We start from the raw sequence: 12,871 nt of genomic DNA, 5'->3' as shown, positions 1-12,871 counted from the left end.
TCATCCTATGCTCTTTTCCAAACTGCTTAATGCATCTTTTTATGGTTTGGCAAAAGTCCTTCTCAAAAAACCTTCTGCTATTAATCTGCATAAGTGAAGCATATTCCTCATTCACAGTGCTGCTGGAGCTGATGGGAATGCTGCCCGGGCCTGGGTGCTCGGATTTTGGGTCCTTTCATCCCTTTGCCATCCACGTGTCACACGATGCGCTTGGCAACAGGATAAACCCTCACGGTCTGCACTGTGAGGCAGTGTCGGGTCTCAGCAGGTTTGACATGCAGAACAGAGAGCTTCGGGTGGGCTTTTCTGTGGGAGGGTGGCCAAAGCAGCATCACAGCTCCATCCTGGCCAGTGTTCCCCTTTGAAATTGTTCTGCTTTGTCAAGCCCTTTGGGCCAAACCCATTATTTTCCTCAGTGATGTGTGGATCTGCAGCAGGCCTGATTCAAGTAACATTTAAATATTTAGTTTCTCGTTTTCAGAACCTTATCTGAGCCTGGCTCAGAGCTCATACTTCATCGATTCATGGATCTTTTAGGGAGAAATGGATGAATGAAACGTGAAGGTCACACTGCAGCAGGGACCACTTGTCCCTGCTCCAGTCTGTTCTCCCTCTGCAGTCGGTAGATGAGTAGCCCAGGAAGCTGCCTGTGCCATCTGTAGCATGGCCAGGGGCAGTGAGTGATGCCAGCCCTAATTCTGGCTGCAGCACTGGCTCCCGGTTCTGCTCAGAGACCAAGCAGCCCCCAGGTAGCTCAACATGGGGATCAGAGATGTCTTAAAGCCATGTTAGTGCCCTGCTGCTTCTTCCCTTCTCTGCACCATGCGTAACCAGGCCGAAATACAGTATCAAATTCAATGAATACCAGCTGAGTGAATAAAAGTGTGAACTGCTTTCCCTCACTTAGAAATCTGTCAGCTCCATCTAACCTTTTGGAAAATTGAAAGGCTAAAGTCACTGTACTTGTGGAACTTCATAACAGCAAAATGCAATTGCGAATCAGGAAGCAGAAGCAGCACTGGGAGTCCAGACATGCAGACATTTTGCCCATAATTACATAGGAAAATATTATATTTTTATTTCTTATCTTTAAAAATCTCAGCAGATGTACAAGATCAGGGCACCTAACCACTTTGACTCAGACCAGGAGGTCTTCAGGACAGTCATAATCCCAGTTTGTAAGGCTGCAGATTTTTCCCTTGTAGTATGCAAGGCATGAAAAACCAAACAGCAGGTTAAGTTTTCAACATGGACCGGGAGACAATTTTTTTCATTAAGACACACATTGTTTCAATAATTCTTTTTTTTTCCAGTGTAGTGTTAAATACAATTTTCTTAGCTCTTTTTGCTGGTGCAAATTTTCTGCATAGAAATGGCCTTGTGAGTACTTCCATGCACAGTGGTAATAACAGCACAAGAGCCCAGAGTGCCACAGTTCCTTCAGTGGGACAGTCCTAGTAGCTCACTGGTGAAAGTCTGAAGTGACACCCTTTAGCAGCCTTTGAGTTGGAGATGCAGTAGATGTACTTGAGCACTGAAATCAACTCTGCTCATGCTCTGCCCTTTTAATGTTAAACATTTTTTAGTGTTCTTTGGGAGAGAGATAGATCCTTAATGTCTGTTTATACTATGCCTGAAATAACAAGAACTGCTACAAATTGGCTGGCTCTAATAAATCAAACATAAACACCCCGACTATGTTACTAATACTGTATCTTGTGGCTTTTTTTCCCCAAGATTTCCTACGCTTTTCAGTGGGACCATTTTTGATACAAATCCTTTCCTTCAATTTGAGAGCTCTATTTACTGTTCCTCTGTCCATACAGTGCTCTGATAACTTCAATACTACAGACCTTCTCTCCAGGAAATTCTATTAAGATTTTCTTTTAGCAAAAGTGAGTAGTGCTTCAGAAATCCTTTATCAGGTCTGCTCTTTCCTGTTATGGTGTTATGGTTTGTCTCTGCATTATTTTTATTATTTTTTTTTAATGGATAGCTGTAATTTAAGGCTTACTAGATCGATAAGTCCATGATGCACAGCATAAATGGGAGTAGACAAACAGCTGGTAAAGATAGGAGACAGCTGATTAATAAGAATTCAGCTATAAAGCATTTGAGTTGCTATTGTCTGCTGTGATTTTTGAGTTAGATTAAAAAATAGGGGGAGGGAGACATATGAATTGCAATTCCCCCCTCCCTCAGAATCTCTGATTAAAAAATGTTAAATTTCCTCTTTTTTCATATATGCAAATTTTTTTTTTTTTTTTTAATTTTAATTTGGAGTGGATGTTTTAATCAATTACAAGTGAGTTGGATTAATATAGAGGTAGCTGGGGGAAATGTAATGCCAGGAAGTCTGCACCTGATGTAATAGCAGCATCTCTGGTCTTGAACTTTTCAAATTCAGTCCTGTGATAAACTGGAATACTGAAAATAGTCTCTGTTTTACACTGATTCATGTGATAGGAATTTTCTACTCTGCTTTGCAAGCCCGTATGAATCTGTGTGGGACTGGGTTTGGGTTTCTAAGCTAAAGCCTCAACAGAAGTCAAGAAGGAGATTTCTAAATCACTGCAGAGCTTCAGAAAATATTTTCTGTTCACATCAGAAACCATAATTTATTGACAAAGGGATCAAAGTTTAAAATATACATGCTAGTTAATTATATTTCAGTGAAATTGCGTACTTATATTGACGGAGAGGTTTGCATAAATGTTCTGTGCGTGCCCATAACCACAGAAATTCTGTGAAAGACCAGAGATGTGTGTAGCAATAAGCATGTACAGCTTGTACCTACACACCTATGTAAGCTGAATTTGGCTATATATAACCAAAACAACAGAGATGTTACAATATAAATTTGAAATGCTGTGGGAAAGGAGGTGTGTGTGTACACGTGTGCTTTGGAAGAAGGATTGGATATGTCCATGGGGAAATAAGTCTGTCTGCAACTGGTTAAATGAGACCAGATAAAGAGATTATCAAGTAGTGACAAGAAAGAAAATAGGTTAGCTGAATTTTTCTTTATCACTTATTTTCCCTTAAGACATCTCACTGAATATCTTGTCATTCATACAGAGAGTCTTGCAAGAAAATCACTTTTAAAGGTGACCTCCAAAGCAAAAAAGCTTGTGTACTTCTTTTGCTTCTTGGTGCTTGGAGTATAGCCTGGGATATACACAGTGTGTGCGTATTCTCTTTTGGGAGACCAAGAAAAGTGGTCTTAAAGCTCCAAAGTCTTCCCATTGCCTTTGCTACTCCAAGCACATAGCAGAGCATCCAATGAGATCAGAGCAGGATGCTGACCTGAAGCCCATCGTGCACCACAGCACGACATTATCAGGGTGCTAGTTCAATAGCCGAGAAGCATTGTATCCACATTTATGAGACACTGATATAGAAACACAACTCTTGATCATCATGTTCAAAGTGGGGAGAGTGTTATTGGAAACAAAATATTTAAAGGATCTGTTTCTTCTTGAACACACTTTTCTTTTATGGGCATTATTATTTTTTATTATTTTTTAAAAAAACATTGAAAATAATTTTGAAATTGTGTTTCACATTAGTGGACTATAAGGAACAATAATGTAAGTAATGGTTGATGAGATTTATTTTTTCTGGTTTTGTGTTATCTCGTGATTCCAATGAAAGCTGAATCTTATCTGTTTTGTACTATATAAACACTTAACAGGCTTTAGAAAGCTTGTAATCGGAGTAGACAAGAAAGGCAAAGAAAGAGGAGAAATAGAGGCAGAGAAAAGTGACTCATTCCAAGGTCACAAACCAGATTTAGAATAAGAATCAGATCTTCTTACTTCAGCTCATTTTTTATTCCATGGGGTATGTTTCTTCTGTTATTCAAATATGGAAAAACCTGTCCTTTTCCAGTCAAATGGAGGGCAAAGAGAATGAGATCAGACATAAAGAGACTGATACAGAGGGGAAAGAAAATAAAGGATTTGTACTGATAAAGATGCTATTTTAAAATTAATTCTACATATGAAATACCATTACTCAAATCACAAATTTGTCTTTCTCTCTAGATGCAATAAAGTGGGGAGAATGATTCAGACGTAAAACTGCAAATTGACCATGCATTGATGAAGCAGCAGCTGCATGTACTGGTTAGAAATGCATTTTAAAAAACAAAGTATTTGTGTTTTGGATGTAAATTTTATTTATTTATGAATCATAACAGTTACTGTCATCATAAACATTTTGGACTCATTTGATATCTTTTCTATCTTTACTATGCTTTCTATAAAAGCATAGATGTGTGTGTATTTATTTGTGTGTGTGCATGTATCCATGTTCTGGAATAATTCTATGTGATTTTAATAACTTGAGGTATGTAGACATGCTTTCAAAGTCTGAAAACTCTCGAGTGTCAGATGGGACTTTTTTTGTCTTCTCTTTTTAGATGTTAAGCAAACAGTAATTCCTAATTATATGTGTAGCTGAGCCCTAGGCTAGTCTTTGTCCCATTGCAGCATTCAAGTGGCAAGGAGCTTGTGATTTTATATTTTGAAAAAACCTCTCAAGTTTGTTTGGTCCTTCAATCTGTAAGAAAAGGTGCTATAATTATTCCGTTCTGATTATTTCAAAGGAAATTTCCCATTCTGCTTTCCAACAGCTGGTCAGGGTGGCCATTTGGGCAGTGAGTTACCACAAACGCTGGTGGAGGGGCTGGATCCAAAGTGGACATTGCCTTTCTTTAAAGTACCCTTGGACATGTTGAAAATAAATAGCGGAAGAGCAGGGCCTTAGTGGTGACATTGCCAACAACTGTTCATCAGTGAAAAAAGGTCTTGGAGCCGCAGAGTTATTTATGTGTTGAGCTTCTCTGGGATACCTTGTAACCAGGGAATTTTAGTGCCTGTGGATCCTTCCTGTACTGAAATGTGTTTGGAGGAAATAATCACACTGGCAAGGAGTTTCTATCTGTTTCTTTCTTTCTTTTTTTTTTTTTTTTTTTTTTTTTTTAATCCTATTCATTAAAAAACCCCTATAATTTTGCGTTCAGTTTCTCATTTCTGGCTAATGAAATATGGAGTTTAAATATGCATTTCTCATTAACTTGGATTAATGGGAGCTTTGTGTATAATGGAAATTATTTACACTATAGCTTTCTTTTGAGATACCTTTTATTGGGATTTTCTGTATTCTACTCACTGACTTTGACTACTGTAGAGATCAGGGCTGAAAGCATTATTCTAGCGCAGCTGCTGCAGAATTTCATTTTGTGTATTCTTGCGGTCTTGTAAAATTCACAAAGTTATTGATAAGATGTAGTCTGTCCGAAAATTGCTTTAACTTTTTGTGGTAAAATTTTTATTCTTTCATTATACTCACTGATCAATTTACTTTTTTCTTACAGCCAGTGATTGTTTCAAGTAGAAAATAATTTACTAATTTCTGATAAACCCTAACTAATCAGGCAGTGGGATTCATATGCTGTGTGAATCTAGATCTCCATAAAATCTGGGTATATTTTGACTCATCTCTTTATAGGAGCAGCTCTGAACTGAAAAGCTCATTTTCTTGTCAGTTTGTGAGTTAGGTTATAAACTTTCCATCTTTCAGGACCAGCCATCTGGAAAGGTCACCATGGCTGGCTATTTTTTTGGGTATGCATGAGCAAAGAGAACATAGATTTGCCCTAATTTTCTTGTGGGACACTCTGTATTGTTTCATCATACACAGCCCCCCAAAAATACATAAACTTTTCATTTTTTTTCCTCAGAAACCTTCTCCTGTCTTCTCTTTGAGATTATCCCATGGGCTGAGCTATTTCATTTCAAGGGAGAAATACTGGAAATGTAGGTATGACATTCTGAGTGTAGGTTTGACTAATTTTCTATACAGAGTCATAGAATCACTTAGGTTCAAAAAGACCCTTAACATCATTGAATACAACTATAATCCTAAAACTACCAAATCCACCACTGGACCATGTCCCTAAGTGCCATGTCTATGTGACTATTAAATACCGTGACCTTCTCTCTTAGCAAGAAAGGTCAAAAAGTGACGCAGCCTTTGTAAGCAGCTGAACACTTGGCTCTCAATGCATCACAGATGTGTATATTTGGGAAATTTGCTGTTTTCTTCCTTTTGGTTCAGAAGTACACCCACTTTTCTAGTTAATATGCTGTTTCCTCAACAACTGAACCAGTTTCTCGGTGCAGGGATCAGCCTCGCGACCTCTTTGCCCCGCATGACCAGAGGATGAACTCAGAGCCATTCACATGAGCCTTCAGACTTAAGTTAATATATGCTCCAGTGTCTGCCCCACAAATAACTGCATTTATACAGGATCTTGTTATTTATATGTATTTCTCCTCTTTGTCAGATAGAGAAATTGTAATTAAGATTTCATTGCATTTAACTGTTTGATAAACTTTCTATATTTAGAGTTCATGAGTCTATTACCTTTTAAAAGACATTTGGCAATGTGACAGTTAGTACTCATTTGTTTTCATTTAAAATTCAGGGCATGATACTTGAAGCTGTATTTATAAGGAGGATACACCATCATGTCATTTTATACTTGCTTAAAACCCAAATAACTGGTTAAAGAAGTTCCCATCCTGAGGAGAAGAAAGGGCTCATTTAAAAAAATTAGCTGATATAGAACAAATTGAACTCCAGTGCCCCACATAAAGATTATAATAACTGTAATAATAAATGAATTAATAATGCATTAGAGGAGAATTCTTCCAGTTAGATTGTCACATGCTTATCTCTGAAAATTAATGTCATTGAGGTATGTCACATAAGCTAATGACCTTAACTGATGGATTTGGGATTTTTCCACACTCCAAAATCCATTTAAATCCATATGTCTGTACTTTTGACAGTTAGTCTTCCGGACAGACATGACACAAGTATGACCATTTCATGTTGCAAGCCAGGGGGTAGCTCTTTGCTGAAACAAAGCCATCCCTAGTTTTGACCTCAGGTAACTGGAGTTGGTTAAATCCTGACCACTGGCAAGGGAAAATCAGGTTAGTAATGCAGTAGTGCAGGCTGCATGGTGACACCAGAAGCACACACATCTTGGGCTGATGGAGGTTGAAAAATTTTGACTGACTCCACCATACGAAGAGTTTCCATAAAGCTGAAGCTTCTGGGTGGTGCTCATGTTTGTATGCATCACCAGCAAATTTTCTGCCCCGAAACTTGCAGATGAACTGTCACCAAACCGCTGCTGTGTGGTGAGATGTGGTCCAAGTGCTGCTCAGTCTGGCATCTTCCCATCTGATTCTGCGAGGGCTGAACTGGGAGAAGTGGGCATGTTGCAGTAATGCCTACTTGGGTACTAAATGTGAAATAACTTGAAATAGAGTTGTATCTGAAATTCCTACTGAGTTATGGGTTAGAAATATCATGAAATTATCACGATTTAGGAATAAATTATCAAGTTCAGCACTGAAATACAGGCATCCACAGGGTTTTAGTAGTGGAAGTGTAGGTGCTGAGGTACATCTCTAGACACAGCAGAAAAGTGAAAGTCTGGGGATCTTTACTGTCTCCCCTGGATAAGGGCAGAGTCTATAATGGTTATTAGGCACTTGTGCTACACTGGGGGAAAATTGCATTAAGGGAATTGATTATCCAGACATTGTAAACTACATCTTTGGACACCTAGGTATCTTTAAAATGAATCCATTAGCCACTTCTGAAAACCAAAATGGCTCTTCTCAACGCAAGTACTACTGAAGATGGACTTTACATGAGTTTTGAGGTGGTTAATTTTTAGAGCCTTAAAATAATTGAGGCTTGCAGGGATCTGGGGAGGCTGTCTGAGTGCCTCAGTTCGAAAAAGGAATCTATGGTTCCCAAATAGAGATTGTGGGGAACACTTGCCCTTTTGCTATATGTCACACTAATGCTTTTGTGTGTCCCCATTTGTACCTGCAGACAAGTATTTGTAGGTATTAGTTTGCATGTGCAAACACTGAGCTTTGCCTATGAAAGATATGAAAACAACATTCCTTCCGAGTTGATTTTCTGAAGAATTATTGAAAATTCTTTTTTTTTTTTTTATTTTAATCTCATTCAGTTTAACAAGGCGAGCAAAAGGACAACATCAATAGGTTTATCAGTGCTTTCCATCATGTTAACTATAGCCAATAGTAAATTATGTAGACATTATACTGGAACAAAGGAAATTATACCAGGTCTTTTATTCCAGAAGACTTTGAATTTGCTTCTCAAGTCATGCCAGATGTGGTTTGCTGTATTTGCCACCTAATGTGAGGCTAGCTGGATAGTTGCTCTGGTTTACATGGGTTTTTTTCTCTTTCCCAGTACATGGATTTACTTCAACATGTTTTTTGATACATATCTAAAAAAACAACAGTAAGGTATCAAATAACTTGGTACATTAATGCATTACCTTTATTATGGCCCCAATAACCTGAGTGTTGCTTATGTGACCACACAAAGTGGTAACTCAGGGACCTGGAAGCTCGATTCTATTTTTCAATAAAAGACACAGCAACACTGAGAAGGTTGAGTTTTGGAAACAACAAACAGGTACCTGCTAGGAAACTGCTAAAATAGCGATAGCCTGGAACTGGCAGCGTATAACAAGAGAAATACAACTCTATCTGCCGAATTGGATCTGCTCCTCTATACTTTGTGATTTCTGTATTTACTGATGTCAGAGACAGGAGAAAGGGCTAAATGCTAAGGCTATTCTTACATTTTTAGTAATGAGACTAGCTTCATTAGAGCGCTCATCAAATAGCTTTTAGTTACTATCAGTCTGACTTGTATTTGAATTGATGACCTTGAGATGAAAGGCTTTTTATTCTATTACCCATCTCCTGAGCCATCAAGTCTTTAATATGCCATGTAAAATCAGTTTTCAGATGATATTTCTTTTATATAATGTTGTCATTTATTATTAACAATGTCTGATTTGAAGTGCTTCTAGCAATAATTGTGCATAATGCTACTTTTGTTATTCCTAGTATTTCAAATGTACCTATATTCAAATGTAGCTATATTACTGTATACTTCTAGACACATAGAAAATAGATTGGTAATAAACTGTAATTCAGCTTTATATAAATGAGTTAATAAAATCACATAAAAAATACAAAGGTAAAATAAATTCACATCAGCAAAGCTTGTGTATTACTTCAGTAAATTGAAATATAAAATTCTGGTTTGAGGCTGAAATAAACTTTCCTGCAAACTACTGTATGGGACTACCAAATGCATAGTAAATTAAGAAAAATGAATATGTAATACAAACAATTGCAATGAAGGAAGTGTATTTCCCTCCTTAATGGCCTTTTCCTAAAGGTAATATAGAGTAGAGCTGTGTTAAGAAACCAATGTATACAGGAGTGCTAAGCAGAAGTGTAACAAGGTAGCTGCCTCTGTTTTGGTTTTATTTGAATATGTTTCCTAGGAAAACATAAAACTGCCAGGACTGGGTTAAAGAGGTGCCTTTGTGGACAGATTTTTTGTGAACTCTCAAGTATGGGTGGCTTATTTTAGAAATAATGAAGTTATCAAGAAATAATTTTGTACATATTTGACCTGTGGTTGTGTAATATGAATTTAAAGAGAAAGATAATATGAAGCTGGTGCTGTGCTGAGCAGCAATAGTCAGTTGTGCCAAATTAAATGATCCTTTTATCTTTATTTTCTTCCAAAGGAGATAATGATTCTGTAAGATGTTATTTCTTGGTTTTTTTGACACCAAAAGTGTTAGAATGCAAGTGTTAGAAGGGCACAAGATCTTAAGGGGTTATCTAGTTCAGTCTGCTGGGCCACACCACATAGCCTGCCTCCAGGTGGGATGTTTGTGTCAGGATTTTTTCTAGAGGCTTCCAGTGATGGATCCCAACCACCTTCCCGGAGATAACATATTAAAATGATTAACTATCTATATAGCTCGGAAAGCTTTTCATAATATCTGTCCTTAATCGTCCCTTCTGTGAATGAAGCCAGTTGTTACTCATGCTCACAAAGTACAACAGATTGTAGTTTTCTTAATTAAAACCTGTTATGTATTGGAATATTGCTACTATGTCTACTTTCTTGTCCTGTCTCTTTATAGAGTGAAATATCCTTCTTTCTAGGGCATGTTTTCTAAATCTCATATGAATAATTAACTCCTGTGTCCTGTGGTTAACATCTGTTAATATTTCCCCAAACACCACTAGTCTTTCTGGCAGCAGACTCATGTTGCTGACTCATCTTTTGTTTTTATCCTTTCTAACCTCTCTGTCCTCTCTGTTCTCTGTAATGCTACCTGATAAAGCACGTTATAAAGTTTGCACTTGATTATTTCCAAAATGATCTTCATGATTTCAGATTTTTTTTTCCAACATGTTGGGATAATTTGGTAGGCTAGTGCTATCCTCCAGAGTGCTTGCAGATCCTCTGCACTTGATGTGACCTAAGTCACTTATGAAAATATGGGACCAAGTGCAAACACTTGTGGAGGTGCATTGCTGTGTTCCTTCTATTTGCGAGAGGACAGTTGAAAATTGCTCTTTGAGCGTGGTTTGTGGTTTTTTTTTGATTATTAGTCTAAAATAAGAAGTTGGTTAGTCTAACTTACTGTGATAGAGGAATATGCTTGTTCAAAATGCATCACATCTAATTCCTTCTTTTGATAGGGTAATTATCCTGATTAAACACACAAACACAACACCAAAACAAAACAAAAAACCCCACCCAAAACCAAACCAAATCGTGTTGACATGATTAGTTCTTCACAAATGCATTTTAGCAGTTTCTTCTCACTTTATATTCCTCTGGGTGCTTATAATTTAGTTGTTTAATCATTCGTTCCTGGATCTTTCAGTCTAATAAATCTAGACTGTGTAGTCTTCCTTTTTCCCGTTTCTAAAAATACTTGCTCTTTGACCATCTCTTGTCCTCTGGGACCTCAGCTATTCCCTGGGAGTACTAAAAATTAATTACTAATAGTTTAAAGAGAACTTCGACTGATACCTGAAGTGCTTCAAAATAAATTTAATCCTCAATGACACACTCATCTGTCTCTTGCCCATGCGGTCTTTAAATCTCTGCTCAGCTTGTGTTTCAAGCTCCTAGTTAAAATGAATCATATTGAGAGTCTGGTCACTGTAAAACATCTTTTTGTGAAGACATAAGGAAAAAAAGGCATTGAACATGCCAAGATTTCATATGTGGAGTATGATTTGATATTCTTTCCCTATTAGGTAACGGGTTAGTGTTTCCCTTTATGTTTTAAATCCCTTTTAGTAAGCAAGGTAGAAAAAGGGAAACTTCTGTACAAAACTAAAAAGTTCTTTAGTAAATTACTGTCCTCTTTTTTTGATTAATTACAGCTAATTCAACTATGTAAGGGTTAGAAAAACTCATTAAGATTTATACGAAGTATTACCTATTGCTTAATTAGTCTTCATTAGTTGAACTGGAAGACTTCAAGATTCATATTTTTGTATTACTCACTGTAACCATGTTAACCATACAGCACTAATATTGTTCCTATAACTGCACTGTGATTGCGGTTATGTTCTCCTACTGCATTTCCTTCCCAGCTGTATTTTCAGCACCTTTTTGCAGTCCTGGTGTCTGATCCGTGCTCTGGCAGGAATGTCTAACTCCAGCAGCCTTGCCTAGGTGATAGTTAATCACTGGGAGATGGTGGATCTTGATTCTATCAGCAGTAGATCTCAGAGTGATGAAGAGTTGGTATTTTCATTCTGAACATCTGAAACATAGGGGTTTGAGGGGTGGGGAGGGCCAAGCTATGAAATGGCCAAAATTGGTGTGCACTGGGTTTTTTAGAGTCTTATAGCTTGATAACATTGTAATGGCTTTTCATGACATGGGAATGTCCTTGAGGCAGGTGACATCCTGTGCTGAATTTGGAGGGCAAGGGAGACAGACTATTTCCAGGAAAAATTCTTCAGGATTTGTAATATGTGCACAAGAAACCAGTGTATTTTTGCTAGTCTTTACCCTGGAGAAATGTAGAACCACTTTGGTTGAAATGAGTTGAAAGAATCTGCCCTACGGAAAAAAAAATTAGTAATTGAGAGACTGTTCACTCTTGAAAAATAAATAGATAGATAGATAGATAGATAGATAGATAGATAGATAGATAGATAGAAAGAAGTATGGAGCAAGTACTCAGATGTAGAAAATGCAAATGGAAATGCATTTCCCACTGTGGAAGGAAGGAAGGCCAGAACCGTGGCATCAATGAGTGAGGATAGACATCAAAGACACCAGCCAGTGCCCAAGCCAGCAAGTCCTGCCCGAGCCTGCTGGGGTGGTCCCTGAGGCTCCAGCTCCTGGGAAGGTACAATCCTTGGTAGGTACATCCAGAAACAGCAGAGCTGTGGCTGAGTCTGCCAACAGTCTAGGTGGCTTCTTCAATTCCTTTCCAACACTCTGGCTTGATGAGATAATAAAAATTAGATTTGGGCAAACTTTTGAAATGGGAAGTTGTTACCAAAATGAGCTCTTAAAAAAGCATGTCTTGTTTTGTGAGGAGGCTTTAATGTGGGGGAAAAATGTCTACAATCTCAAGGCTTCACCATAACATTATATATAAATGTGGATGCAATAAATTTATGCATTGTTTGCAATATTAGTTATAGATTTGGACAGTCTGTAGTGTAGTGCTGTCCTCTGATGTCCAACATAACACAAAAGTAAATAGTAGAGAGTATTGGAATAATAAATATGTGGTAAATATAAAAAAATGTATTTAAAAAGTGTAATTAGCCATGCATTATAAATAAAATGTACAGCCTATTTTTCTTTATGTTTTAGTAGTTCATTTTCATTCCAAGTCCTGTCCCCATAGACTTGAACATTAATGTATTTCATTCTGCTATAAAGAATA

General features: G+C 37.5%; 1 protein-coding gene across 9 annotated transcripts in view; it reads left to right on the top strand.

Annotated features, from left to right (window-relative positions):
• Window positions 1–12,871, top strand: part of CHL1 (cell adhesion molecule L1 like) — a 134,818-nt gene that overhangs the window by 26,185 nt on the left and 95,762 nt on the right. For 6 of the 9 annotated variants that reach the window (XR_011740745.1, XM_065846058.2, XM_071813216.1 and 3 more), the window contains exon 2: window positions 4,047–4,127. The exons of the other annotated variants lie outside the window; for them this stretch is intronic. The gene's annotated coding sequence lies outside the window, so the exon portion shown is untranslated. The remainder of the gene's footprint in view (window positions 1–4,046; window positions 4,128–12,871) is intronic. 9 annotated transcript variants of the gene reach the window in all.

The sequence above is a fragment of the Patagioenas fasciata genome, chromosome 10 (assembly GCF_037038585.1).
Source record: "Patagioenas fasciata isolate bPatFas1 chromosome 10, bPatFas1.hap1, whole genome shotgun sequence".
In the NCBI taxonomy this organism is placed as follows: Eukaryota; Metazoa; Chordata; class Aves; order Columbiformes; family Columbidae; genus Patagioenas; species Patagioenas fasciata.
The sequence above is the reverse complement of the archived record's forward strand: the minus strand, read 5'-3'. Positions and strand labels throughout refer to the sequence as shown.